Here is a 24,304-nt window from a genome sequence, read left to right as displayed (position 1 = left end):
CCGAAGAAATCATTCTCCTCAGCTGCGCCTAACAAGCCTAGAAAGGCCAGGACTTCCAATACCTTCTTTAGGGGAGGTCGAGTTAAGTCCAAGAAACCTGCTGCTGCAGGTTCCCAGGAACAAAAGCCTGCATCAAGTACCCCTAAGTCCTCCGCATGTCGGTGGACTGCTAGCCCCGGTGGTGGGGCCAGTGGGAGTGAGACTCAGACATTTCAGCCATGTCTGGGTGTCGTCCGGCTGGATCCCTGGGTACTAGATATTGTATCTCAGGGGTACAGACTGGAATTTCAAACTCTCCCTATGCACCGCTTTTTCAAGTCAGGTTTACCAACTCTGTTGGAAGACAGCACAGTTCTTCAGGACGCTGTCCAAAACACGGTGGAGGCATAGGTCATTGTGCCAGTACCACCTCACATTCTGACCAAAGGTTACTATTCGAACCTTTTCGTGGTACCGAAACCAGATGGTTCGGTCAGCCCATTCTGAACCTAAAATCATTGAACCCCTTTCTAAAGGAGTTCAAGTTCAAGATGGAGTATCTCAGGGCGGTGATATCAGGTCTGGAAGAGGGGGAATTCCTGGTATCACTGGATATCAAGGATGCGTACCTTCACATTCCGATCTGGCTGCCGCATCAGGCTTATCTCTGTTTCGCATTACTGGACTGTCATTATCAGTTCCAGGCCCTACCATTCGGAATCTCCACAGCACCAAGGGGGTTTACCAAGGTAATGGCGGAAATGATGATATTGCTCCGCAAACAGCTACTGTAGTCCATTGTTCTCACAACACGACTGCTCCAGAGTCACTGTTGGATTCTGAACATTCCAAAGTCACATTTGGAACCAACCCAGAGTTTGTCTTTTCTTGGAATGATCCTGGACACGGAAGTGCAGCGGGTGTTTCTTCCGCAGGAAAAGGCATTGGTGATACAAGCTATGGTCCGGGATGTCCTGAAGCCACCCCGGGTGTCTGTTCATCAATGCATCCGCCTATTGGGAAAGATGGCGACCTCTTACAAGGCTCTCCAGTACGGGAGGTTCCATGCTCGGCCCTTCCAACTGGATCTCTTGGACAAGTGGTCGGGATCTCACCTCCACATGCACCAGCGAATTCGTCTATCACCAAAGGCGAGGATTTCACTCCTCTGGTGGCTTCAGCTGCCTCACCTCCTGGTAGGCCGCCGGTTCGGTATTCAGGACTGGGCCCTGCTAACCACAGATGCGAGCCTCAGGAGCTGGGGAGCGGTCACTCAAGGTGTAACCTTCCAGGGAAGGTGGTCAAGCCTGGAAGCCGGCCTGCCCATCAACATTCTGGAACTAAGACCCGTATACAACGGTCTTCTTCAGGTGGCCCCTCTACTAAGAAATCGGGCCATTCAAGTGCAGTCGGACAATGTAACAACAGTGGCTTACATAAACCGATAGGGTGGAACGAAGAGCAGAGCGGCAATGTCAGAGGTGTCAAGAATACTCCTCTGGACAGAAAAGCACGCGTTGGCGCTGTCAGCCATCTTCATTCCGGGAGTAGACAACTGGGAAGCAGACTTCCTCAGCAGACACTATCTCCATCCAGGAGAGTGGGGACTTCATCCGGAAATGTTCAAGGACATAACGGATCTTTGGGGCTTGCCCCAAATAGACACGATGGCCTCTCGTCTCAACAAAAAGCTGCTGCATTATTGTTCCAGGTCGAAGGACCCTCAGGCAGTGGCGGTGGACGCCCTGGTGTCTCCGTGGGTGTTCCAGTCAGTGTACATGTGTACATGTTTCCTCCACTCCCACTCATCCCAAGAATCCTAAAGCTCGTAAGGAGAACAAGGGTTCAAGCGATCCTCATTGCCCCGGACGCGGACCTTCTGAATCTACTGCAAGAAGATCAGAGGCTTCTTCCTCTTTGGGAGGACCTGCGACAGCAAGGGCCGTTCGCCTCTCAAGACTTACTGCGGCTACGTTTGACGGCATGGAAGCTGAGCGCCTGATTCTGGCTCGGAAGGGCATTCCGAAGAAAGTTATTCCTACCCTCATACAGGCTAGGAAAGGGGTAACGTCTAAACATTACCATCGTATTTGGAAGAAATATGTCTCTTGGTGTGAGTCCAAGAGCTTTCCTGCGGTGGAGTTTTAACTGGGACGTTTCCTCCTCTTCCTGCAAGCAGGAGTGGATATGGGCCTGCGATTGGGGTCTGTGAAGGTCCAGATTTTGGCCCTATCCATTTTCTTTCAGAAACAATTGGCTGCCCTCCCTGAGGTTCAGACCTTTTTGAAGGGTGTTCTGCATATCCAACCTCCCTTTGTTCCGCCTACGGCACCCTGGGACCTTAACGTGGTGTTGCAGTTCCTCCAGTTGGATTGGTTTAAGCCTCTACAGGAGGTGGAGGTCAAATTTCTCACGTGGAAGGCGGTCACTTTGTTGGCCTTAGCTTCTGCTAGGCGGGTGTCCGAACTGGGGGCTTTATCCTGTAAAAGCCCTTACTTGATCTTCCACGAAGATAGGGCAGAGCTCCGAACACGCCAGCAGTTTCTTCCAAAGGTTGTGTCGGCATTTCATATCAACCAACCTATTGTGGTGCCAGTGGCTACTGACTCCTCTATTACATCAAAGTCCTTGGATGTCGTAAGGGCTCTGAAGATTTATGTAAAGAGAACATCTGGTCACAGGAAGTCTGACTCTCTGTTTGTCCTGTATGATCCCAAAAAGATTGGGTGTCCTGCTTCTAAGCAGACTATTTCTCACTGGATTAGGTTCACTATCAGCACGCTTATTCAACAGCAGGACTGCCGTGTCCAAAATCTGTTAAGGCCCACTTTACTCGGAAGGTGGGGTCTTCCTGGGCGGCTGCCCTGGGTGTCTCGGCAGTGCAACTTTGCCGAGCTGCAACTTGGTCTGGGTCGAACACGTTTGCAAAGTTTTACAAGTTCGATACTTAGGCCTCTGATGATCTGAAGTTCAGTCAATCAGTTCTGCAGGAGCCTCAGCGCTCTGCAGGAGCCTCAGCGCTCTCCCTCTCGTTCTGGGAGCTTTGGTACATCCCCATGGTACTAATGTCGACCCCAGCATCCTCTACGACATAAGAGAAAATAGGATTTTGGTACCTACCGGTAAATCCTTTTCTCGTAGTCCGTAGAGGATCCTGGGCGCCCATCAGCGCTTCGTTTTCCTGCAAATGTTATTTGGTTCAGTACAACTTCGTTTTAGTTGAGTACTGCATTGTTACTTGGTAAGTAATGTTTCAGCTGTTGCGGAGTATTTCAAGCTAGTTGGCTTGACGTACCTTGTATGTGTGAGCTGGTATGAATCTCCCCACTATCTGTGTATTTCCTTCTCTCGAAGTATGTCCGTCTCCTCGGGCACAGTTTCTAGACTGGGTCTGGTAAAAGGGGCATAGAGGGAGGAGCCAGCCCACACTCTCAAACTCTTAAAGTGCCAATGGCTCCTGGTGGACCCGTCTATACCCCATGGTACTAATGTGGACCCCAGTATCCTCTACGGACTATGAGAAAAGGATTTACCGGTAGGTTCCAAAATCCTATTTTCTGCTGCGGGGTACACTGGCTCCACAGGGAATGACATTGGGGTGTAGAGTAGGATCTTGATCCGAGGCACCAACAGGCTCAAATCTTTGACTGTTCCCAGAATGCCTAGCGCTGTCTCCTCTATAATCCCGCCTCCGTGCACAGGAGCTCAGTTTTATAGTTGGTGCCTTGCAGTAAGCAGGCACTTAACAGGGGGGCTGCTCCAGCAGCCCTAAAAGAAGCTTTTAAGAAGGTTGTACTGCAATACTTCAAGGGCTGCAGCTGAGACACTGACAGTGTTAGATGTCAGTGAGACATCTCCTGCTTCAGCTCCATCACCTCCCCCAGCGGCGCTGTACACTCCCACGCCCTGTTTGCCGGGTACCTACAGCGGAGGCTCCGGTTTCCTTCTGAAGTCAGTCACACACACGACCGCTGCTCTCCCGGATCGCGTGGCCACACTTCAGGGAGGAGGTAAGGGGTCCCCGCAACAGGACCTGCTGTAAATCACGATCCCGCGTGGCCGGTGGGTGGCGGGCCGCGCGCGCTGGCGTGGACACTGTGGCAGTACAGGGACCCCACTAGACCACCAGGGCATGGGCACAAGCTGTTTTTTCCCCTCAAAAAATGTTTTTCTTAGCCCCCAGTACCCGGTGGTGAAGTCCAGCAGGGGGATAAGGCTTTGACCTGTAGCCCCTCTCCCAGCCCCAGGGCGCCATTTAGAGTAAATGTTCCCACCCTGGAGCTGCATATCTCTCTCTCCCTCAGTCCCAGTCAGTGTTTGGGCGCCATTACACAGAGCAACACTATTCCTGGGACTGTCTGGGCAAATCCTCCTCTGTAAAGCCGCCTGCCTGTCAGCGCTGCGCATTTTACAGGACACTTAAGTATTCTACATGTCTGCTGACAGTGTTAGTTAAGAAAAAGTGCATTTAGTCAGGGTTATTTAGCACAAGTACCCTGTGATATACATCCAGCCTTTACTGTGCTTTGTTATATCTGATTCAGTTTTTAGCTATACATAGTACTACTGCAGTTTTATTGCATGTCATAATTTCTGCATTGTACAAACTGTGACTTTGTGTGTGTGCATATAGCTGCTGCGTGAACTCCATTTCGTGTCTCACTCAGATTGCTATCCCTATATTCTATAACCTGAGCGGACTACGTGTGTCAGGTTTAACATAATATAGGCAGTTCACAGGATATATTCAGTGTGTATTTTTCTCTGTGATTTTTAGTCACCACATACCTCTTGAATTCCCTGTTTGTGCTGATACACTGCACAGGGAGTTCTTGTCAGGTATTTTGCTGCTGATAATTGTACTGTGTTGCCTTGCATTGAGCTTTTGATTATGTCAGCTACAAAGGGCAACGGAGCTGGGGCTGATCCCACACTGCGTGGTGTTGATGCTGCAGACACATTTGAGGATAACATAGCAGCTGAGGGTTCAGGTTCTGGGGGTTCCTTACCCCCAGTGGGACTGTAGCAATGGGGGTGCAAAATGACCCACCTTGGGCTACCTTCTACACGCTATTGAATACGCTGGTAAGTAGACTAACGCCCCCTATGGGACCTCCTTTGCCGGTACAGCCACTTATGGTCCCTGCGGTTAACCCGCCATGGGCAGATCAACTGTCCAATCAGTTACAGCAATTGAACCAATCACTGACTACTCAAAAGTCTCACCCTCGCCCGCCTAAGACCAAGGGGTCGTCTAAGCGGGCAATTACTTCCTCACAGTCCACCCATATCCCGGACACCTCGTCTGATGAGGATGGCGCTTATACAGACCCCACAGATTCTGATCCTGATGCTTCTGATGGGGAGGTTGTTTCGCAGGTGGATGTTCCTGACTTGTTAGAGGCTATCAGGCTTATTCTTCAAGTTGATGATGAACAGGAGCCTGTCACTGCCCCTAAGAAACCGGACAGGTTTAAACGTCAGAAGGTGGTTAAACAAGTTTTACCTCACTCTGATCATTTAGTTGACATACGTCAGGAGTCCTGGAAAAATCCAGGAAAGAAGTTTACGCCTCACAAGAAGATGTTGGCTCGCTACCCCCTTGCTGCGGAGCTTAGTAAAAATTGGGAAACACCACCGCCAGTGGATTCGCAAGTAGTGCGGCTGGTAGTATCCTCTGCTCTGCCTGTAACTACTGTCACATCCTTGAGAGAGCCGACGGACAAGCGTGTGGATGGTTGTTTGATGGCAATCTACACCCTAAACGGTGCGGTGCATAGGCCCACTATTGGAGCAACATGGGCTGCAGAAGCTGTGGAAGCGTGGGCTCAGGAGCCGAAGGCGGAGTTGCCTTCCAATGCTTCTGATCATGCTAGACAGTGCCTATCATATATTGTTACAGCGTCTCATTACATTAAATAGGCGGCTTCTGATAACGGTATTCTGACTGCCAAGGCTTCTACTACGTCCATTTTGGCTATACACATACACAGAAACACCCCCATGAAAATCCTGCGTTTGCCACTGAGAGGCGTCAAGATTCAGTCTCCTCGCATCACCCATGCGAGAGATCAGCTCAGCCATGGTATGACCAGTGCAAGGAGCAGGAGGAAAGGCATACATCCTAGCCATCGGTGATGTATGGCTGCCTGGACCTTTGTACACTTAAGGGCTGAATATATAAAACTGAAATAATAGTAAATACTGTTATTTGAGCGGGGGGGGGGGGGGGGGGGGGGGGGTTGTAAGCAAACCATGCAAGCTGTCTATATATACTGTTTGTGTTGCCCTTTGCCTGTGCCGGCATCCCAAATGTGATCACAATCCTGGTGCCGGCTTCATGACTGCCGGGATTCCGAACAAGTGACTGCCAGGCTGCCGGAGAGGTAAGCCGCGCGATGGATGGGGAGGTTAGGTTTAGGCTGTGCAGGGCAGATTCGATGAACTGTCCGTTGCATGCAGGTTGCAGGCTGTTACATTTCCCTAAGGTGTTTTTGGGTTACTTAAAAACCCGTAATGTTTGTACTGTTTTCTTAGGGTTATTAAGATTATTTAAACTGATACTACAATCTTCTACAAAGTCAATTCAGTTACTGTAACACATTTTTGATAATTAGCTCTGCTCGGTATATACAGTATGCAATAAGCACTTTTACCACATAGAAAAAAAAAGAGTCAAGCAAAAAAATGTTGAGAAAAAAACAATTATAGGTCCATTATATGCCTTCAAAATGAAATGAATTGATTTCCTATTATAAAACACAACTAACCCAAAATTGAAAAAACGAATTTATATAGTAAAACAGAAAGTTTTCAGTGTTGAATATCTTAAAGGAAAAAAGATACCCTGCATTTAGTTGTATAGCTGTGCTATTTGTTATTCTATTTATTGATATATAATGTTGTTTAATCTCTGTACAGTGACAGGGACGGGATCCGAACTATTGGTTGATATACAGTAGGTCAACAGTCATTAGGTTGACCCCACATGGTTGACAGGCACAAGGTCAACATGGACAAAAGGTCGATATTGACAAAAGGTCGACATATGAAAGGTTGACACTGGAAAAGGTCAACGGGTTCAAAAGGTCAACAAGTTCAGATGGTCAACATGACAATGGTCGACATTACTTTTTTGGGGGTTTCATGCTTTTTGACTTTTTCCTTCCTTGACTGCCCATGTCACAAATCATAACCTTTAGTAACCTTGTGGCGAGTGGAGCGGAGCAGAGCAAGACACTGTGCCCGAAGTGTGGCGAGCAAAGCGAGGCCGTCAGGGGATGCATTTCAACAACTGGCGGTCCCAGATGCCACAACTATACACAATAACCTCAAAAATGCAAAAAAACTGTGTTGACCATTGTTTGTGTGTCGACCATTGTCATGTTGACCTTTTGTACCTGTCAACCTACTCCAATGTCGACCTTTCATATGTTGACCATTTGTGCATGTCGACCTTGTGCCATATGGGGACGACCTAATAACTGTAGACCCAATACATTTAGATGTTCTATACAACACACGATGGGGACACCTTGTGGTGCCGAAAAATATAATAATAATAAGTTTGTCTAAACAAAACAACACTCAGCATAAGTGGTGTTACAATTGTGATTTAGAAATTTATCAACTTAGCAGAAAGGGTTAAAGGCAGTGTTTATATATCTTGTAGTTTAGGAGCAGATACAATTAGCCACGTTGTCTACCGTGCAGCTAAAGTTCTGGGCTTAATACCAGGAACTATTCACTAGTTAATTGTCCTGCACGGTAAACCCACGGCTAAAGTGCATTAGCCCATAGATTCTGGATTAAGTGCACCCTCTAGGGCTTACTGCACAGACTGGCAAAACTTAATTAAACAGCTTAGGGTAGCTAATTGAATCTGCCCCTAAGTGTAAATATCAGCAGTGACAGGGTAATGACAAGTCATAGTAATGTTAGATATTACAGCAATCCTGAAAAATACATCCTTATAATTAGTGTACAGTGATGCCACTTTAGTTATTTAAAGTGTTCTATGGGGTTGGGTATGTGATCCCGGCTGTCGGGATGCCCGTGGTCACATAACCGTCACCCCGACAATGATAATCCCTACCCTAACCCTAACCTGCCTAGGGTGGCGGTAGGGCTAAAATTTGAGGAATGGCAGCTAGGGCTAGGACTCGGGGGGTGACGGCTATGGCTAACATCCCCCTTTAGTGCCTAACCCCAAGCCCCCCACCCAGACAGTAACAGCAACAGTGGCCCCGATACTTACAGTACCTTCGGGATGTCAGTGGTCGATGTTCCACCGCCGAGATTTCAAGTGGTGACGGGATTCTGGCACTGGTCACATGACCACCAGCATCCCGACTGCTGGGATGCTAGCCTGTTTTATGTATGTAAGGGAAGGTAACACCTGCAGCCTCACATACAAACAACAATTCAGTCTAGCCCGAAAATATTTTTGGAGAAAAAACGGGACTGTACCGCAATTTATTTATTGGGCAATCCAATTGTAGCCTGTTTTTACTGACCAAAAAATTACCTGTTTCAGGCAAAAACACATAGGATCCGTGGGAAGTTCACAGACATAAGCGTTTTCACGGCCGCAATCTTGATAACAGGGCACTTATAAGGGATTTTTATTTGGGACTTAAGCCGGTCCCAAAAAAAAATCACAGATAAGTGTTGGCATTGTGCTGACTTCATGGCTAACTGGATAGCGCCACGGGCAATTGAATTCCCCCCAAACTCTGATATTAAAATTATTTCACACTATAGTAAAAATAAATGCTCCATGCCCTTAATATTGCCACACCTTTGTAACTTCCGATATCCCTATAATGCATTGTAGTTAAACAATGCTGAGCTATTGTATATTTACTATCTTAAAGGGGTGTGGATTATTAGATCTACACTAAAAAGGTCTACAGTCAATAGGTCGACATGCATTAGGTCGACAGGGTCAAAATGTCGACCTGGAATAGGCGGACAGTAGAAAAGGTCGACAAGGTTAAACGGTCGACATATTAATGGTCGACACCAAAAAGGTAGACACTTTGTTTGGGGTGGGGGCTGTTTTGTCACATTTCTGCCACAAACAAGCCCCATTAGTGTACAGATTCGCTTGCCATGCTTCGGGCAAGGTGCCTTTCTGCGCTTGGCACAGTTTACTATTCCCAACTGTAATCCACGTGGATGGTAAAGTATGAAAAAGTTGAAACTGAAAAAATAAAATAATAGTGTGTCGACCATATGTGTGCCGACCTTTTGAACTGTCTACCTTTTACATGTTGACCTTTTGACCCTGTCGACCTAATACATTAGTGGTCGATCTATTGACTGTAGACCTTTTTATTGTAGATCTATAGACCGGATACCAATTTAAAGATGGGAATAAGAATTTAGGGAGGACATAGGGAGCAGCATCTGTTTTCTTGGCCTTCATCCAACACCAGCCAGCTGTGACCGCTCCTCAAGGAGTGGTTTGTATGTGTACAGTTTGATACAATTTATACATGCATGCTTTCAGTGTCTGAAGAATCACATTGATGTTGTAAATACCAGCAAGATGCCATGCATGCCTCAGCTGTATGCAATGCAATAGTTAGGTCTAATGGTCCATGTCACATATTCAATTTATTGCACAAAGCACAGCTGACAGAAATAATAGTCTATGTCAGTAACAAGAACAATGCTGTCTAAACCGTTCAATCATTATAGAAAGACTCAAGGTTGATTGTTTGAATTCCAAGTAATTAGCATATCACCACAGTATGTCCATATTACATTTAAATACAGCTGCCATCTGGGTGGCACTTGATATGCCGGCTGTCGGGATCCCGGCGCTTAGTATACCGGTGCCGGAATCCCGACAGCCGGCATACCCAAGACTATTTTTCCTCTTGGGGTGTCCACAACACCCCTGGATGGAGAATAAATAGTATGGCGCACAGCGTGGTGAGCATGGGGGCTCTTTTTTGTTCTCACCCCACTGCCGGTATACCGGCAGTTGGGATCCCAACGCCAGTATGCTGGGCACCCCAAATTTTAGCCCTACCGCCACCCTAGGCTGGTTAGGGTTAGGGTAGGGATTATCATTGTCGGTGTCAAAGTCAAAAATATTACATAAAGAGAACATACAAACTACACACATTTAAGTTGCTATACTTGCAAATACGCGCAGCGAGCACAGCAATATATGGTAACACACGCATTTACACGGACATGCCACAGAGATGGATTCGACACTTATTTCATACAGTACATAATTATAATAATATCAAGCGCCAGACATCATGGTGATTTAAAATCACCTAATGAATTAATGTCATGAATGTGTATTATTTGAACGGAACCAGATACACCTGTCATTTTTACTTTTAAAACAAGCAGATTGGTGTGTAGATTAATTTGATACATGTTATTAAGTTGTAGGACATTGCAGCGGATAGTTATGATTGAATGTATAAAAGCTAAAATCACTTTGTTAGAACAATGAATGATACAGTGAACAGGGAACTCAGGCCAGCCCTTTGGCAGTCTTCAGGGCTGAACCTGATCAGCATATGCAAAGAAACTGGTGACTCATGAGTCCCCTCCCCCAGAAACTAGATAACATATTGATTACACTGGAGCTCACTTGCTTTTTGGTCTCAGAGTGGCTGTGTGGTCTCAGACGATGATGGACTTGCTAGCAGATCAGTTCCTGTATTTATTTACAGAGAGAGAGAGAGTGATATGGAAAGACGAATCTATATAACTTAAGGATAATGGTACTGTATCGCTGGCATGTAATTGTAAATGTAATTGTATGTAACTGCATGTAACTCTATGTAACTATGTTCTAACTGTTTACTGTGTGAGTTGTAACCATGTAACTATAGGTATACTGTACTTACTAATATATATTGAATCCATACCCTTTTAACAACAAATATATACATCAATGAGCTTTGGAACTCAGATAATGTGTGGGTGTATTGTTTTCTCTTATGGGATACAGTGTTTTGCGATGTACAGCGCACTTTTATCGTATATGGTAGTAAGAGGTGCAGGCATTTACAATATATATTAGAGCGGGCATTTTAAATATTTGTGAGAAATCAATTTGGCATTTATATCGGGATGCCTGTCTCTTTTATCTTTTATCTAGGGGCACATAAAAACATGAGGCCTGATTCTGATGTGGTTAGAGTGGCTATCGCGCTGCTTACATGGAAGCAGCAGCAATGGCACTTACATGTTAATGCAGGAGAGGGAGTCACGCATCCTGCTTGCCTTATGATCTGAGCTGTGTCCCTTTAGATCACCTGCAACACCATTGGCCGTCTGCGTGACCCATGGGGTTGTAAAAAGCCCTCAACAGCATGTCCTAACAAGAGGCAGAAATCTCCATCCTCCAAAGAAGACCATGGCCTCGGTACTCCCCTACAACGGCAGCAACATCCCTTTGTTTTGGGAAGCGGAGGCTGTCGACATCCCCTGCCCACTACTAATCGGCATCAGACTGTCATCCACTGACAGTATTATGCCGTACAGCGTCCTACGTTGCTGTCCAATAGTGCAGGTGTGCAATACCATGATGTAGCATATGCAAACACAGGCGATTCACTCATATGCATTGGGGTGAATTTACTAAGATGGGAGCTCTATTTAAAATGGGATGTTGCCAGCAGCAACTAATACCCCTTTTCCACTAGCTCTAAAAACACAGGTAAATGTGCGGGGGCGCGCATTTACCTGTGTTTTTTCATAGTGGAAAAGAGTCCCCCTGCAAATTCCCGGATCTAGTGATCCGGGAATCCTACCCGGGTAGCTTGCAGGGTTGAACACGTGTTCAACCTGGTAAGCTGTGTAGTGTAATGGAAGGGCGGCGCTGGGAGATCATGTGATCTCCCAGCGCCGCCCCTGCCATGTCAGCAGCAGCATCACCAACCCGGCAATATGCCAGGTTAGTGGAGCTAGTGTAGAAGGGGGCTGTAGCACGGGTCGCAGCTGTGTCAGGCTCCCGGCTGTGACCCGTGCTACAAGTGGAAAAGGGGAATAATAGTCCATGTTATCCCAGTACAAAGCTCAGCCTCTGCTGCAATCGCCCTCAGGGAGGAAGTTACTGATGCCTGTGCTTTAAGTAGAGCAGAGGACAGTGGGGAGAATGAGTCAACTTCAGGTAACTGATTATATAGGACCACACTGCAGATGTCACTTGGGCACTGCAATAACAGCTCAGCTGCCTGCTTTCATATTGTTTCACACACATCCCTGTTCACCATGATGAGGACAATGGTATGTGATCTACAGAAAGATAATGGGATGAAAGCATAGAGTGCTGAAGCTGTATCTGTCAGATTCACCCCTGAGCAGGAAAACAGGTTGGTGTCGATGGTTGGAGTAGCTCCCAAAGAGGCAACTAGTTCCTCTCCCTCCCACCCCCACCTACCTACATAGCTATTACTTGAGGGCCCCACACAATAGCCGATTGCCGGCCGAGGTGCCCGACGGCTGATACGGCCGATAGATGCCCTGGCGGCAGGAGGGGGGGTCAGGAAGGTGTGATGGGGGAGTGAAGTTTCTTGGCCCCTTCACCTGGCCCCATAGCCCTGCATGCTAATATGGACAAGATTGTCCATATTGGCTTGCATGTGTAAATGAGCCAGTGTGTAGGGTCCATTAAATTTACTTTTAACTGGGAAAATTAAGATTGAGAAGTGGGACCCAAACCTGTATGTTTCCTAGGGCCCTATGGGGTCTTATGCTGGCCATTCAGTAGACTTGGTCCTCAGAACCCCAAACAGTTTATGTATTCCAGGATACCTGTAGATTTTTTAAATGTGGTTGGTAATACAGCTGTGCCCAGCTAGGTGACCTGGAAAACGTGAACTGTATATACAATTAAACTGTATATGCAATGAAAAAAAAAAATATATACACACACACACACACACACACACACACATAAAAACACACACATACACAGTATATAGTGAATTCCACGTCCCAGCATGGTCTGGCTGCTAATACAAGCTGGCACTTGAAGAACTTCAAGTGCCAACTTGCCCTGGCACCAGGACCAAGTGGGATCTGTAGTTTGGAAGAAAAAAAAAGTCTGTGGGTGTCCCCACAAATTTCTAAGCAGCACTGGCTTTATTTATTTTAACTTTTTTTCCCCGCAATTTGTCTTTGGCGAACAATTTGTCATCACCAAACAAAATTGCAAAAAAAAGAAAGAAAGAAAATGTAATGAATAAACACAGTTCACAGTATTTACAGCCATCTTGGATTCAAAAAGAGGCTGCCTCTTTCCTAGAGCTGCCTTAGATCCAGGAAGGAGTAGCAGTGACTTGGATCCACAGAGCAGGTTAAGAGTCACAATTTGGAGAGGGGGCACCCGCTCCTGTGCAGCAAAGTTCCTCCCTTGGGACTATTACAGTCGAGGTTGGGCTTTGTACTGTGAGAACACTGACTATTAGTTGTTGCTGGCATTCAGTGCAGGGACGTGCAGTCAGGGAAGGCAGTGCCTCCCCTGTCATAGTAATTCAAATAATACAAAGAAGATATTTGTAACACAGATTCTGTGATAGATATCTTCTTTTAATTATTCTAATCTTTTCCCCCCTGTGAATATGCCTGCACATGGGGATGAGAGGCAGCGGGAGAGATGCCTCCCGCTGACAATGTAAAGTTCGGGTAGCAGGGGGCGGGCAGGTGGCGGAGCCAATCCATGGCACAGTAAAGCGCACCTATACATGTGCCTCAATGACAGGGGCGTGCATTCAGCCCACATGAATGCACGCCCCTGTCAGTCCAGCTGTAAATGCTACATAAAAAGTCTTTCAATTTACCTGGAGAACCCTGAGTATAGAGTAATTTATTGATTAATAAAGTGGATCCAAGTATACGGTCTACCAACGTCAAAGTATCTCCTTCTACTCCAATCCCCTCCCCTGACATGTTTCATCAAAACAGCCATGAAGCGGTTGGTAATAATGTACATTAGAATATTACACAATAAAAGTTGTAGAATCAATAGATACTATGTGTGTGGTTGCTTATGTGATGTGTTTATAACGAGGCCATAGAATATCTATTAATCCAGCTTCACTGCCCCAAGACAAAGGGACTCTTGTTTGTCAGCAACATGATGAGCAGAATAGACTCTAAAAAAAAAAAAAAAAAAAAATGCAGCTCACTATTGAAATGTGAATGTGTCTCATTTGCATGAGAGAAATAAGTTGGCATTTTGTCTTTCACTCTCAGCTGGTCTCTGGATACTCTGCATTTTATTTCAGAATTATTAGTATAGTCTTTGCAAATGATACATGAATGTTACACATGTAGTATTACTATATTCCGTTTTAACACACAACTGTGTAGTTTACTTCAATGTAAGAGACAGCACAAGTATTAAAGTCAATTTCTCCAAAGAATATACTATGCCCCGTTCCACGTCACAGTGAGTATTCAAATAAAGTATGGGACGTGTGGGTTTTGGATCTAAGATCAGACACACCGTAGACATGCAACATGATGCTATGTGAAGTGATGTCAGACATACATGCAAGCACATGTCTTGTTAATTTAAGGCTTGTTATTTATGGATTTTGCTTTAAAAAAAACCAACATATTTTTAGAGCTGTTAAATCACACAACTCAGCACAGCAATGACCAAGGTAAAGCAGTAAAGGCCACAAGTCAGATTGCTTAAAATAAACTGCATGGCCTAATAAGTCTCATGTTAGTATTGAAAAAAGGGTTAAAGGCATACTTGCCTACTTTTGAAAAAGCATTTCAGGGAGATTGTGAAAGTAGCACCTACAGTATCAGCGTAGACGTGTACTGCTACATCTGAAAGGCGTGTCATAAAAATGACTTACATTCAAATGTACATAAGCCCCAAAGTTAGTAAGATCTATTTGTTGAAGAAAAGACACTGACCTTTTTCAGGACTTGTTTGTGTATTGTGTTTTTCAAGAGGTTCCATATACTGTAAGTGTCCGCGAGAAACATTATTTAGAATGCATGTAGCCATAGGGATCATTGTGCCTTATAACTAGTGCAGGGAAATGGCACTGATGTGCCTATCTGAATGTATGTGTCTCTGATTTATCCCCCCCCCCCCTCAAGAATGTGACAGCTGCATAATGGGGATAAGGTGCAATCAGGGAGATTGCTGGTCTATTCAGGGAGTGAGGGAGATTGCTACTGTTTCAGGGAGTCTCCTGCAGAATGAGGGAGGGTTGGCAACTATGGATAAAGGTAAATGTAGTGGCTGCCAATGCTTTTGGTTAATAAACAATAAAGGTATATTACAGCGCATCCAGAAAGTATTCACAGCACTTCACTTTTTCCACATTTCGTTATGTTACAGCCTTATACCAAAATGGAATAAATTCATTTTTATCCTCCAAATTCTACACACGATACCCCATAATGACGTGAGAAAAAGGTTGTTTTTTTATAGATTTTTGCAAATTTATTAAAAATAAAAAACTAAGATATCACATATACATAAGTATTCACATCCTTTGCCATGAAGCTCAAAATTGAGCTCAGGTGCATCATGTTTACACTGATCATCCTTGAAATGCTGCTACAGCTTAATTGGAGTCCACCTGTGGTAAATTCAGTTGACTGGACATGATTTGGAAAGGCACACACCTGTCTATATAAGGTCCCACACTTAACAGCGCATGTCTGAGCACAATCCAAGCATGAAGTCAAAGGAATTGTGTATAGACCTCAGAATACAGGATTGTCTAGAGGCACAAATCTGGGGAAGGGTACAGAAAAATATCTGGTGCTTTGAAGGTCCCAATGAGCACAGTGGCCTCCATCATCCGTAAATGGAAGAAGTTCGGAACCACCAGGACTCTTCCTAGAGCTGGCCAGCCGTCTAAACTGAGCGATCAGGAATGAAGGGCCCTAGTGAGGGAGGTGACCAAGAACCCGATGGTCACTCTGTCAGAGCTACAGCATTCCTCTGTGGAGAGAGGAGAACCTTCCAGAAAGACAATCATCTCTGCAGCAATCCACCAATCAGGCTTGTATGGTAGAGTAGCCAGACAGAAGCCACTCCTTAGTAAAAAGCACATGGCAGCCCACCTGAAGTTTGCCAAAATGCAGCTGAAGGACTCTCAGACCATGAGAAACAAAATTCTCTGGTCTGATGAGACAAAGATTGAACTCAGCAATGAATGCAGCAATGTACCTCCTGGATGAAAACACGCTCTTGACCTCAGACTGGGGCACCGGTTCATCTTTCAGCAGGACAACAACCCTAAGCACACAGCCAAGATATCAAAGGAGTGGCTTCAGGACAACTCTGTGAAGATAAGGAGAGTGCCTGGCTAGGCACGAAATCTATATAAGGGTCTTACATTTTTGTGATTGGTTGAAGTTGTCATCTGTTGCTAGGCAGATCAAAGTTTCTGGGTGAGTTGTAATTGGTTAGGGTCAGCCTATCCGTGAGTGTAGGGGTGGTGATTTAGTGCATGTAGAGTAGAAGCTTCCAGAAATTCTTCCTCTTGTCGGTTGGAAGGATAAGTGAAGGCTGTATTATTGCTGTCTCTCTCACTCTTTCTCTCCTTGAGATTTCTTGCTTTGATTCTCTCTTATTCCCTTCTGTTTCAGTTTGTTTTTATTCCCCATTTCTTCATTCTATCTCTTTCCTTATACTTTGCTCTCTCTATTTGCTTCCCCGCTGCTGCCTTCTTTTTGCCCCTTCCCTACCAGTATCGCTCTACCCAGCTCCCGTGTGTCCTCCCCACCCTTACAGCATGCCCAGGCCCAAGCGCTCGGCTCCCCATCCCCAGTGGCTGGTGGACGCAGTTCCCATGCTGGGTGCCTCCACTGCCCTGCTGCTCTCCACACCAGGACAGCTCCCAGCTCCGGAGCGGGAGGCGCAACGGTACCTTCTCCGTCAGCGCCTCCCATCTCTGTGACGTCCCGCAGTCTGCAGGTCTAACACGGCGGATGCCGGCGATGGGGGGTTGGTAATGCGCATCAGGGATTCGTCACCCCCGGCCACGCTTGGCTCCAGTGATTCGGCGCCGGCCAGCAGTGTGTCTCCCTCGATCAGCGGGTCTGACACAGCCGTGCTAGACCATAGCATGGGGGTGGGTGCGGGCGCGGCTACCCCGGGACCTGGTGAGACTCCCGCTGGTCCCACACCCAGTGTGCATGCGGCTCCTTCTGCAGCCCCCCGGCTGCTGGTGGGCATTACAGGGCCCCAGCCACCAGGGGGGTCAGCGGGCATGTTGCTGATTTCATTGGCGTAGGGCCTCCAGTACTCCAGGGGCAGTCTCCCCCTGTGGCCTCCATCTTATTGCCTGGCCGCAGCTCACATGGCCCCTGCAGGCTGCTAGTGCCATTTCAGGTGGGGATGGGCAGCCATCTGCTGGGTGCTTGGAGGCACTGCAGGCCTTTTCAGTGCAAGGCTCCGCGGCAGCATCATGTCTTTACCCGGGCAACCTGCTTCCTTTTCCGCTTTTAGGTCCGTGACTCGGCATAGTTTTGCTACAAGTACCTTGGGCTTGCCAGCTTTCTCCGCCTCCGGAGGCATTAGTCAACCTTATTTGCAAATGCCATTTGCCCCAGTAGTTTCCCATGGGTTCCCCACACTAGTTTCCACCCCGCAGGTGGTCCAGTCGGTCTGGTCCTCTGGGTTGGGACAGTCCTTTGGACACCCCCCTAATGTTTCCGCTTTCGTGGATGGGATACAATTCGCCTCCCTTTCATCGCCGGCCTTCCAACAGTTCCAACCTTATCCCCCGGTGCAGCCAGGGTCTTACGGGTACCCTTGGCAGGGCGGTTTTGGGTCCCCAGGCAGTTGCTTTCCCAGCGTTAGCCAGGCAGGCATCCGGGTCAGGTACACTGTTGCTTTTGGAGGCCCCGGGCGGGAAAGTTCCACGCCCCCTCCACGGTTCATCTGTTGGATTGGCTGAGGTGCCTGGTGACTTACTACCACTTGTTTCTGCACCCGAGGTTAGTGAAGACAGCTCTTCGGCCCCTCGGGCTGCTCCAGTGCAGGACGAATCCGGGAGGCGCGTGGATGCGGATATATCTCCGGCGGGTGTCGGTGCTTCGGTTCCTGGTCTCTCGCAGGTGACTGAGATGACCGACGTCCCTGGCCCTTCAGGTTCTGGTGAGCATGATGTTTCGGCTGATTCATCTGTTGTATCCTCATCAGAAACCTTTGCTAGCAGTGAGGGGTCTGATTCTCCCAAGCGCCCGCATAAGCTTACGAAGTTAGGTGGTGGGCAAGACCAAGGTGCCGAAAAAGGCGGCGGCTCCTGATGAACCGCAGTTGTTTTCATAGATGGTGCGCTGCTCCAACACTGCTGTTACTCCGGTCTTAAGGAAGAGGATGAAGGAGAAAATAGTTAAGGGGAAATTTGTCGACCTGTTCACCCTCACAGATGACATGAGGAAGGACTTTGATAAGGCTGAGAAGGCGGGGGGTATCGGTGAAATTGCTCTCCAGAGCTTTCATCATTGGTTGAGAGGTTTCTTGGTCTTTTCTGCTGTCTATTTAAAAACTCGGCCCGACGAACATCTGAATGTGGTGAAATACATGTTTTTGATTAACGCAATGTTCTTAAAGTACAAAGGTTCCGTTTGGAGGGATTATGACGAAAAATTCCGTAAGAATCAGGGTGGCAATCCGACGTTACCTTTGGGTTTTAAGGATGTCGAGGTGTGGATGGAGATTTCCAACCAAGGGGGTAGTGCGGTTAAGGGGCAGACCAAGAGGAAGTTTTCGGGGAGTAAGAGTGTCCCCGGGACAGCAGCGAAGGGCAAGTGTTTTGCGTTTAATGACTCTAAATGCACTAGTGGTGCGGGCTGTCCAGAGGAGGGGTTAAGCAGGGCGACCAGCGTGCTGCTGCTAGCAGTGCGAAATAAAGCGCCCTCGCCCATAGTTGTGCCTGAGTTGGCTAAATGGTTGCAGCGAGGGAGTTTCCCCATGTGGTCAGGCAGAAGGTGGAGGCGGAGGTGAAGTTGGGTTGCATGTGCGGCCCTTTCACATCTGAACCTTTACCTGGGTTATGCGTATCTCCTTTGGGGGTAGTTCCAAGAAGGTGCCAGGTAAATTCCGCTTGATCCAGCATTTGTCCTACCCGTATGGGGGCTCCGTTAATGACGCCATTCCTGAGGAGTTTTGCAGTCAGGTATCAGTTGTTTGATTAGGCACTGGAGTTGATTCGGGGTTTTGGGCCCGCAGCACTGTTGGCCAAGTTAGATGCTGAGTCCGCTTTTCGCCTTCTTCCCCTTCACCCCGACTCGTTCAGGTTGAATGTTTGCCGATGGGTTGCTCTGTCTCTTGCGCCTATTTCAAGAAATTTAGCTTGTTCCTGCATTGCTGCATTATTGCTGGAACTGGGCCCGTGGGCATTGCCCACTATCTCAATGACTTTCTCTTTGTAGGCCCAAGAGACAGCAACATTTGCCAGGAGCTCCTTTTTTCGGCGGGTGCGCTGTTTAGGGTTCTTGGAGTGCCTGTTGCCCATGTTAAGACGGAGGACCCACGTGTTGCCTTTCTTATCTGGGTATTGAGGTTAACACTAGATCGGGTTGTTGTCGCATCCTTGCAGACAAGGTGAAGAAGCTTTTGGGACAGATCGAGGACTGCTTGAGTAAGCGTAGAGTTAGGATTCGTCAGGTGCAGTTTCTTTTGGGCTCCTTTAATTTTGCTTGCCGGGTCATCACTATGGGGAGGTTTTTTTTGCCGTAAGCTTGAGAGGGCCATGGCTGGAGTGACTGGGCCACATCACACCATTCGTCTGTCTCGGGAAAGTAAGGACGACCTTAGAACTTGGTCAACCTTTTTGGTTACTTTTAATTCAGAATTGTTGTGGCACCTCCGGCCTGTCGCTAATTCTTCCCTAGAGCTGTTCACAGATGCGGCAGGTTCTATGGGTTTTGGTACTTTTTTACGAGGCAAGTGGTGTGTTTCGGCCTGGCCCCAGTCTTGGGTATCTCGTGGTTTTACTGCTAACCTGCTTTTATTGGAACTGTTTCCGATAATTGTGGCGGTGGAGTTGTGGGCCTCCAAGTGGGCGAACCGGACGATTGTCTTTTGGTGCGACAATTTGGGGGTTGTGCAGGTGGTGAACAATCAACGTGCATCATCGCCACAGTCTTTGCGGCTTTTGAGGTTTTTGGTGTTACAATGTCTCCGTTTTAACATCAATTTCATGGCGAGACACGTGCCAGGGGTCGAGAATGGCATCGTTGATGCACTGTCGCGTTTCGACTTTGCAAGGTTTCACATGCTGGCCCCCGGGCAGAGGCCCTGGGCTTGACATGCCCGACTTCTGTTTGGCAGATTATAGAACTGGCATAGCGGGCTTGGTGCTGCAGCTTGGCGTGAGTGGCAGGTGCACCAGCTTAGGTGCGGGGCCTAGGGTAAGTCAGAGGAGGATGTTTTGTTGGCCTTTGTTTGGGAGTGTTACCAGAGTGGTAGGTCCATGTGCGCAGCTTTGGCGGGGATTTCGTTCCATGCTCGGTTGCAACATGGGACGGACCCCACCAGGTCATTTACTTTATCCAATCGCTCAGGGGCTGGGCACGGTTAAGTCCGTCCCAGCTGGATACGCGCAGACCTATTGACCCGCAGTTGTTGCGCGAGCTCATGGCGATTCTGCCGGCGGTGACTGATTCTGCGTTTGAGGCTTCCCTTTTCCGTGCAGCCTTTTCCTTTGCATTTTTTGGGGCTTTTAGGGTTGGCGAGCTGGTGGTCGCTTTTAAACAGTCTCCTGATACGCGCATGCTTTTTATTGACCTGGTGCTCAAGGAAGGTGTGGTTATGTGTAGGTTACCCCGTTCCAAGACTGACCAGCTGGGTCGAGGACGCTGGGTGACTTTGAAGGCTCAGGAGGATGACGAATTATGCCCTGTACTGCTCGTGCAAATTTATTTGCCCTTACGGACGAAATGTGGTGCTCAAGTACTGCTGCACGTGGATGCATTACCTCTTACTCGGTTTCACTTTGCCGCTGTGTTGAAGCGCTGTTTGGCCGCGCTGGAGAATAATAGTGCGGAGTACGGGACGAATTCCTTGCGCATCGGTGCGGCAACTTGCACTGCGGCTCGCGGTCTTCCACCGTCAGCCATTCGAGAAATGGGACGATGGAAGTCTGTTGCGTTTCAGTCTTATATTAGATTGGATAATGTTTAATCTTGCGCTACTTGCGTTAACCCAAAAACATTTACCTGACAATTTTGGAATGGTTAACGTTCCAAAATTGGGAGGTGTGAAGGGATTTTTTTACATTTTTCCTCCGAGGGGGCCTAATTACAATTGCCTGACACTTCAGGTCCACGGGAGGTTTTTTAAGTTTTCTCCTTCACTTGGGTTTGTTTCCGTTACTAGCTGTTCGGTTCACTCTAACTTTCCTACTTCCCCATTTTATGTGCAGTGCCTGACAGCTAGGTTACATTTTCTTTTACAGTGTCCACTGATTCCACCGGACAGATTTGGGTAGTTGGCCATTCTTACGTGTTTTGGGCCGAGCGTCATCCCCTTGCTGATAGGGCGTCTGAATTGTTAGGTGGTCGCAGAGTACAATGGTTAGGTGTAAGAGGTCTCAGATGGTCTGGACTTTTGGATCTGGTGTTTCAGCAGGAGCAGCGCTGGGGGCATCCCCAATGGTTGTTGCTGCACCTGGGTGGTGACCTTAAGGGTATAGAACTTATCCTTAGCATTCAGGATTTGGGTGAACTTAGCTTGCTTTGGCCTGGTGTGCGCTTAGTTTGGTCTGACATTGTGGGTCATTCCGAGTTGATCGCATGCTGACGATTTTCGCTGCGCTGCGATCAGGTCTATAATGCGCACGCGCGTCGTACAGGTACAATGCGGATCGTTGCTGATCTATGGATTTAACAAAGAATCCATTTGCACAGCCGATCGCAAGAAGAGTGACAGAAAGAGGGCGTTTATGGGTGTCAACTGACCGTTTTCTGGGAGTGGTAGGGAAAACCCAGGCGTGTCCCGGCGTTTGGAAGGTGGGTGTGTGACGTCAATTCCGGCACCAAAAAGAATGAAGTGATCGCAAGGGCTGAGTAAGTTCAGACCTACTCTGAAACTGCACAAAATGTTTTTGCAGAGCTCGACTGCATAGGCATTCGCACACTTGCAAAGCGAAAATACACTCCTCCGTGGGCGGCGACTATGCATTTGCACGGCTACTAAAAACAGCTAGCGAGCGATCAATTCGGAATGAGGGCCATTATTCCTAGGTTTGTTTGGAGGGGATCCCGAAACGTCACAGTGCTTGACAGGGCTAGGAAGAAAATTAACTTTACTGTGTCGAAGTTTGTGTTGGCTGCTGGAGGTTTGGCGCTTAGACATCCACTCTTGGGTGGTCATTCCAAGTTGATCGCAGCCAGCAACTTTTTGCTGCTGCGATCAACTAGCCCATGCCTACAGGGGAGTGTATTTTAGCTTAGCAGGGCTGCGATCGCTTATGCAGCCCTGCTAAGCTAAAAAAAAATAACTCGAAACAAGACTAGGCCTATACCTACTTACCCTGTGCGGGCTGCGTTTCTCTGAAACTGGCAGTGGTGGGAAGGCGCTACTGGCCAGCGGTCACGTGTAGCATAAGTGGTGTTGTGAGGCACTTGCCCCTTTTGAAGGCCGTTGAGTGTGTCCTTCCCTTGTGGAGGGGCGATGGGCGCTTCCTTGGGGAGCGTCCTGTGCATCACTCTGCTATAGGAAGGGGTGGTGAGACCTTCAAAACACAAGTTATGCTGATAGATAAATAGATAGATAGATAGATAGATAGATAGATAGATAGATAGATAGATAGATAGATGGGGCGTTTCAGTCGTACCCATTCCAGTTGGGGCGTTTAGTCGCCGCCATTTTGTAAGATCTGTGACTAGAGCTGGTTAGTGGTAGCGTCTTCCTGGCCACCCACTACGAGTGAGGTAATTCCAATTAATACATTTAATGACCATTTAATCCAACGCAGTTGTGTCCGTGTCTTTATTTTAGTTGATAAACTAGCTTAAAGTGTATAGTTAATGCCAAGCACAATAAATTAATAGACGGCTTATGTCCTTGAGTGGCCCAGCCAGAGCCCAGACTTGAATCTGATTGAACATCTCTGGAGAGATCTGAAAATGGCTGTGCACCGACGCTTCCCATCCAACTTGATGGATCCTGAGGGGTGCTGCAAAGTGGAATGGGCGAAACTGCCCAAAGATAGGTGTGCCAACCTTGTGGCATCATATTCAAAAAGACTTGAGGCTGTAATTGCTGCCAAAGGTGCATCAACAATGTATTAAGCGCCTTATGTACATGTGATTTCTTAGTTTTTTTATTTTTAATAAATTTGCAAAAATCTCAAAAACTTTTTTGTACGTTGTCATTATAGGGTATTGTGTGTAGAATTTTGAGGGGAAAAATGAATTTATTCCACTTTGGAATAAGGCTGTAACATAAAAAAATGTGGAAAAAGTGAAGCGCTCTGTATACTTTCCAGATGCACTGTACATACTCGCCTATTCTGCTGAAATGTCTGGAAAGATGATGAGTTACATGGGTTTCCATAGGCCACAACCAGGGGGTTAGGGAGGTATTCCCCTGCTGCAAATATTGGAGGCAGAGCCCAAAGCTTGCAGTAATACAGCGCATTTTTAAATAGAAAATACAAATACTTACTGGGGGCATGGACACACCCTTGATGGCACAGTCACACCCCCAGACTGTCACAGCCACACCTCCTCATTCAGATTCCAAACTCCTAAATATTATGGGGGGATTTAATAGCCTGTGAGAAGCAGGAAGTATGAGACTTTGTGTGAGTACTCCCATTTTTTTAAAGCGACAATCATTTACACGGCAAAACAACCTGGTTTTGCAATGTAAATTATTACCGCTTAAAAATCCGAGAGAACTCGCACAAAGTCTCCTCGGAGCCATTGAAAGAAAAATGAGACTAATGCATTTCCATATAAACAGGGCTGATGCTAGGGTGTTTGGCTCCCCCCTGCAAACTATAAATTTGCGCCCTCCCAAACTTTACAAAAGAACAGTGCGTGCCTTCAAAAAGTTGTGTGGTCTAACAAGAAAGGAGCATAGTCACACAATAGTACACCCATTTCAAATTATGCCACACAGTAGCACAATCGTATGCCCCCAGTAGTAGTGCTGATTATATACATAATGCCCCCAGTAGTAGTGCCACTTAAACACATAATGCCAATAGTAGTAGTGCCGCTTATACACATAATGTCCACAGTTTTAGTGCCGCTTTTACACATAATGCCCATAGTATTAGTGGTGCTTATACACATACTGCCCATAGAAGTAGTGCTGCTTATACACATAATGTCCATAGTA

At 47.1% G+C, this 24,304-nt stretch overlaps 1 protein-coding gene across 2 annotated transcripts in view; it reads right to left on the bottom strand.

Annotated features, from left to right (window-relative positions):
- COBL (cordon-bleu WH2 repeat protein) overlaps positions 1–24,304 on the bottom strand; it is a 952,910-nt gene that overhangs the window by 745,595 nt on the left and 183,011 nt on the right. The window contains exon 3 of one of the 2 annotated variants that reach the window (XM_063922617.1): positions 10,604–10,669. The exons of the other annotated variant lie outside the window; for it this stretch is intronic. The gene's annotated coding sequence lies outside the window, so the exon portion shown is untranslated. The remainder of the gene's footprint in view (positions 1–10,603; positions 10,670–24,304) is intronic. 2 annotated transcript variants of the gene reach the window in all.

The sequence above is a fragment of the Pseudophryne corroboree genome, chromosome 5, assembly GCF_028390025.1.
Source record: "Pseudophryne corroboree isolate aPseCor3 chromosome 5, aPseCor3.hap2, whole genome shotgun sequence".
Lineage (NCBI taxonomy): Eukaryota > Metazoa > Chordata > Amphibia > Anura > Myobatrachidae > Pseudophryne > Pseudophryne corroboree.
The sequence above is the reverse complement of the archived record's forward strand: the minus strand, read 5'-3'. Positions and strand labels throughout refer to the sequence as shown.